This window comes from Myotis daubentonii, chromosome 13 (genome assembly GCF_963259705.1).
Source record: "Myotis daubentonii chromosome 13, mMyoDau2.1, whole genome shotgun sequence".
Classification (NCBI taxonomy): Eukaryota; Metazoa; Chordata; class Mammalia; order Chiroptera; family Vespertilionidae; genus Myotis; species Myotis daubentonii.
Window position 1 is genome coordinate 11,177,618 of NC_081852.1, and position 6,387 is coordinate 11,184,004.

Genomic DNA, 6,387 nt, shown 5'->3' on the forward strand with positions numbered 1-6,387 from the left:
CTACCCTGAGTGATGAATAGACATTGAGCCATAGATACCAACATGCTACCTAAGCAGAGAAATGCTATTTTCCTGGGCACCAGTCACCAGTACAACCACTCCCTAGTTTTTCAAATCCTCTCTTCTCTATGGCTCTCAAAGTTATATTCTCCTGCCACACAAGGCCTTTTAAAATGGTGCCCTTCAGATTCTCAGTGTGATTCTGAGGTGGGGAAACTTCTGTTTCTTCCACAGCTAATCTGAGGTGAAAGGAAGTTGATCACATCAAAGCACCTGAGATCCCACTTGACTGCTCAGAACACTGAATCTGCTCTACAGCTGGCTGTATAAACAGGCAAGTTACAAGGTGTGTTTATTTGGAGGGGGGTGTGCATATATATAAAACAAACAAAGATATGCAAATTATACTTAGAACAGAAAGACAACTTTTCTCAACAGAAGTCATTCTCAGGTTCATAGCTCCAGGCCAAGGAAGGAAGTCATAAAATGGATCAAGATTAAGACAGTCTTTTACCACTTGAAGCCCATATGACCTTATTCACCAATATCACCCCAATAAATATAATAAAATAAATAATAAAATAAAACAGTTCATTCCGGAAAAAAAGAAAAACAGTCCTTTTTTAGACTAAATTTATCCTGGCATGATGGCCCCTCTATGTAACAGTACGGCTGAAAATGGAAATGAAATGGGTTTGACACTGAAGCTTGTAAGCAATGGATGGGTCTGCTATTAGGAGTACTCCTGCAATAATCTCCCTCTCTCTGTGAATATTCTAATCTTCAGTGGAGCTGGACAGTGAGCTGGGTGATAGTTTGCCCAGCAGGGAGGAGCTGGGAGAAATGGCTCAGTGTCCTCTCGTGGTGTACTAAGTCTCCAGCTGGCCAACATCACTATCTCCTGGGGACCTATGCTTTGCTCATTTCCATGAAAGACAGAATAAAAATGTCTTACTTTAAGGGCACAAAACACACAGATGAGGGACCCAGAAGGAGGCTATCCTCCAAGCAGGCCCTTTAAGGGCACAGTATCACCAACCCAGGCAGGACTCTGGCACTCAGTTAAGTGATACCAGTACCGAAAGGATTTTCTCTGTGAAGGTAACCAGATGACTCCCACCCCTCGCCTGCTCCTTTCTTTGTATTTAGAAGATATCATGCTACAAAGTGGCAAAACTGCACTTCAGTTCCCTTGGGTTGGAATCCCCCCTCCTATGTTCTCTGTCTTTGAAAGTCTTTTTATTCTTCAAGGTGTAGTACAAATACCTGCTATGAGCTCTAGGGCTCGGCACTGCGTCTTACTCAGCTTCGCATGGCGATGTCTGCCTACTGTGGCGCATGTGTCAAACCTGCCTCCAGCTCATCCTTAGATCTCAGCACCAGCCTTCCCTGACCCCCAACCTCTCTTATCCACCATGGGCTGTGGTGCACTTTGTGCTTCGTAAGTGCATATTTTTGCGACCGTTTCATTTGTACATGTTTCTCCCACAGTGAGTTCTGTTGTTGCTTACCACATTCTCAGAACAAAGCATATTACCTGATATATATATATATATATATATATATATATATATATATATATATATATATATATTGCAATAAAAACAAGCAAACAAATATTTATTGAATTTTGAACTTTTGAAACTGACTTTATTCGCGGGTATTCAGTAAAAGTTTCTTACACAGCCAACTGAATGACTAGCCATGGAATATTAACGGGAACTCAAGTCCACTGAAGCCTTTAGATTTGCTACAGTGGAACTTGGTCGGTGAAACTTCCTTGGACCTAGAATGCAGAAGAGAAGAAAACCTAATTTCATGGTGGTGTGAATGTTCACCCCCACTAAATGTCTGATGACCTTGTAGAAAGAGAGCCCTGATGCTTAGTCAAATTTATGGGCACCTTTCCCCTTTGGGGGCTTCTGTGCCACCAGGGCATGTTTCACAGGGCTGTTGCCTGAACTTGCTGAGGGGTGTCAGGTGAAACCAGGTAGAAAGGGGCTAGTTTCTGTGTTTCCCAACCATAGCCATGACCACTTAGCAGCCAATGTGTGGTGTGGAGAAAGGCAAAGCCTTTGGTATCCATGTATTACGTAGTCCATTGGTTCTTATTTCTTATAATACTTTTATTTTAATAAAAGTTTAATAACGTTGGTTTGACTCCAGGTGTTGCTGGTAGCCATGCTCTGAGCGTTTCCTGCTGGGCACAACAGCGTGTGAGCCGTGGGTATCCACAGAGGTGGGAGCTATTCTGAGAGGACTTCTCTCTCCTCTTGTCCTGCAGTGCCTGGCTCTCCAGGTTGAGGCTGTTTTTTGATAGAGATCTATCAGGATCTTCCCAGTGTTCTTCCCCTGAGGATGAGCTATTGTATGACATTTTTATATTTAAAATTTTAACCTTCAGTCTTTAATCTGGTAATACTAGGGCTGCAAGGAGCAAAACTTCATAGACGTTTCCAGCTTTCAGGTGCATGTATTTATTTATTTTTTAACAGACAATTTTTATAGCGGTTTTAGGGTCACAGCAAAATTAAGGGGATGGTACAGAGATTTCACACAGATCCCCTGAGCCTACTCATGTATAGTCTTCCCCATTATCGACCTGAGTGGTACATTTGTTGCAATTGATGAACCTATGTCAACACATGATTATCCATCGAAGTCCAGAGTTCACATTGGGGTCACTTCTTGGTGTTGTGCATTCTAGGTACAATTCACTGCCTTAAAAATGTTCTGTGCTTCACCTCTTCATTCTTCCCATCCCCCTAACCCCAGTCAAACACTGATCTTTTTACTGTCTCCATAGTTTTGCTTTTTTCCAGAATATCACATAATTGGAATATTGTCTTTCCAGCGTTGCTTCTTTCATTTAAGTAATACAGATGTACGTATTTCTGCTTCAGTCATTTTCCTGTTTTCTTATTCCTGGTGTGATCTCAATGGGAAGAAAGTTGAGAGGATAGAAGAAGAGTTTGCTACCTATGACATATTTGTCCTTTAAAAATATTATTTTACCCCTTCTCTCTCTTTTCTTGCAACCAAATAACTAGAATTTATTTTTATATATTGAACTTAATTTTAGAAATAATGTTATATTCTTTGCCATTCCTTCATTCCTAATTCCTAGAAATCTCCTGGTTATTAGTAAAAATTTAAAAAGTTAGAGTTTCCTTATAATAGTTAATTATGAAATAATAAATTCAATGAAAAAATATTTATTACTATCCCAATTTTACCAATATTTATTTCAAAATTAGTTCATGTAGATTGAAAGTAATAATGTATTTGAAATTAATTATAAACTCAAATTATTATATATTAACAGTTGTTCAATAATTATTTCCAAATTAACTAATGAATGCACTCACTTTGCTGCAGATTATTTATTATGCATTTTCTTTATTAGAAAACAAATAACATTAATAATGAACTACAAAGGTGATTCAAGTCACAGGGGTCCACAGCCAACCACAGAACCACCAGGTTAAAAATCCCCCAATGCGGTTTTTCCATCACAAATCTCAGTGATTACACCAGAAGCTGAAGTGTTGCCAGACCTTCGTAAAACAGTAAAGTGGATTAAATCTGTTTCCATCCTCATTTATGCTGTAGTGAATTCCCTGCTATATTTCCTGCCTCCCAGGCAAAAGGATTAGATGTGTTTTGTTAGTTATTTCTTGGTTGTAACCCACAGAAATTGATTCTGTTTGGATTAAAAAAAATCAGGGATGTTATGGGGAACATCCTGGGAGTCTGGTGTAATCACAATAGAGCTGGCTACTGTCACGGTCATGGGCAGGGCAGCTCTGAGAACCTCGACAGAAGTTCATAATTCTTTTCTGGCACAACCATGAGTGTCTAAATGTGTTTGCTTGATTAAATATTCAGGTAAGAAGATAAAAAACAAGCCACAGTGTGGATAAAATACTTTCAAACAAAATATTCAACATATGCAATAGTATATAGTCTATATAAAGAACTCTCAAAGCTCAACAAAATGGAAAAAACCAATTAAAAATGTATAAAATAAGCAAAGAGACATTCTATTAAAGGATATATAGATGACATATAAAAAGATTTCAACATCATTAGCCATTAGGGAAATGACAAAGTCATGAAGTTATCAGGACACATCTGAAAGAATGCCTAAAATTAAAAAAAAAAAAAAAGCCAAAACCAGTTTGGCTCAGTGGATAGAGCGTCGGCCTGCGGACTGAAAGGTCCAGGGTTTGATTCCGGTCAAGGACATGTACCTGGGTTGCGGGCACATCCCCAGTAGGAGATGTGCAGGAGGCAGCTGATCAATGTTTCTCTCTCATCGATGTTTCTAACTCTCTATCTCTCTCCCTCCCTCTCTGTAAAAAATCAATAAAAAATATTTTAAAAAAAAGTGATATCATCAAATGCTGACAGGGATGCAGACACACTAGAGCACTCTTCTATTGCTTTGGGAATGTAAAATGGTGCAATAGTTTAACAGTTTCCTATAAAACTAAATGTTGGAGTACATTGCTGCATATTTATCCTAGAAAAATCTAAAACTTCACTTAACGCAAAAACCCATACATAAGTGTTTATAGCAGCTTTACTCATAATAGCCCCAAATGGAAACAATTCAAATGTCCTTCAAAAGGTCATTAGTGAAACCAGTGCTTCTCTACCAGGTGTGCTGCAAGGATTTTTAAAACATGCAGTACCTATTTAGTCAGGGGCACTGACCTCTTTTCCCTTAGACTGTCAAATGAAAAATGAGAACAGCCAATACAATAGCCGTCTGGTGAGAATGAATCAAAATTATACCTATTTTTTTGTAAGATTGGCAAAAAAGATAATATATTTTTTGGTGTGGCAGCATTTTAGTAATTAGTTTATGTGCAAATGAGATGAAAAAGGTTGAAAATCGTTGGTTTAAATGAACTAATATGCAACCTAACCATGGAATATGATTTAGCAATTAGATGGAACGACATATCAATGCACACAATAATGGGATGAATCTCTACGAATATGCTGAGTGTAAAAAAGCTGATTTCCCAGATTTTCATAGTCTATGATTCTATTTATATAACATTCTTAAAATGACTAAATTATAGAAATAGAGGATAGATTAGTGGCTGCCAAGGTTAAAGAGAGGGTGGGGAGCAGGAGGGAAATGGATTTGATATAAAAGGGCAACAAAGAAATGTGCATTTTGGCTATCAATTTCAATATCCTGGTTATAACATTGTACCATAGTTTCTCAAGATGTTATTATTAGGGCAACTGGGTAATCTGTACATGGGCTTTCTCCATATTATTTTTATACCTGTTTGCAAATCTATAATCTACATAAAAATAAAAAGTACATTTAAAAAAAGCAGGCTGATTAGGTAGTTCCTAAACTGAAGGAAATGAATCATATAAACTGAAGTTTCGAAGCTCTGGGATTAAGTTAGAAAAGTCATTTTGTTACTGCTGTTGGGGTTCTTGGGCACCCCAAGATAGTTGAGAGGAAACCCCAATTTCAGACAGATCTTGTTAAGCTTATGCCTGAAGCACAAGGGAGGCCCACAGAGGAAAGGAAGGTCCTCAGACCTGGCGGGTAGGGTGCGGGGGGGGGGGGGGGGGCAGGGGGGGTGGGGGGGGGTGCGGGGAGGCTGGCTCTGCTTGGCTGCTTTTATAAGCTGGGGCCAAAGTAGGCTTTCACGGAAAGACAGGCTTTTGATAAAGGCAGGTTTATGGATGTTTCCATGTCAGGGTAGGAAAAGCAAGTGGTTAGAAGGGAGATAAAATTCTGTATTTTTTTTTTAACCCGGAGTGGAGGGGTGATAACATTCTTGCAGTCAGCTTATCCTTCTGGCCACCTGATATTGTTCCATTCCTGGGGCCAAGTCCCTACACCGTCTCAATTTAGGGAGGACTTGACCTTCCTGGTATTTTCCTAATCTTTTCATTTTGGTGTAAAAAATAGACATTATAAAATTTACTATTTCACCTGTTTTTAAGCATATAGTTCTGTGGCATTAAATTTATTCACATTGTCACGCGACCATCACCAACATCCATCTCCCGAACTTTTTCATCATTTCAAACTGACACTCCACACCCATTAAACAGTCACTACCCCTCTCCCAATATCACAATGTCTTGATTACTTCAGCTGTATAAAACACAGACATTTCAGAGGGTCCTAGCATTTAAATGTGTCAGAAAAAGGGCTAGAGAAGTGAGATTTTTCATTTTCAATTAAGCCACTGGTATACTTGGAATGAATGTATCCATCAATCATAGCTTTCAAACCTATAATTTCTAGTTTATTTCAACAAGATAGTGTGGCAGAACTTCTAGATAAACAGAATGTCAAATATTTTATTAGCTTAGAGAAAATAGTGTAAATATATATATATA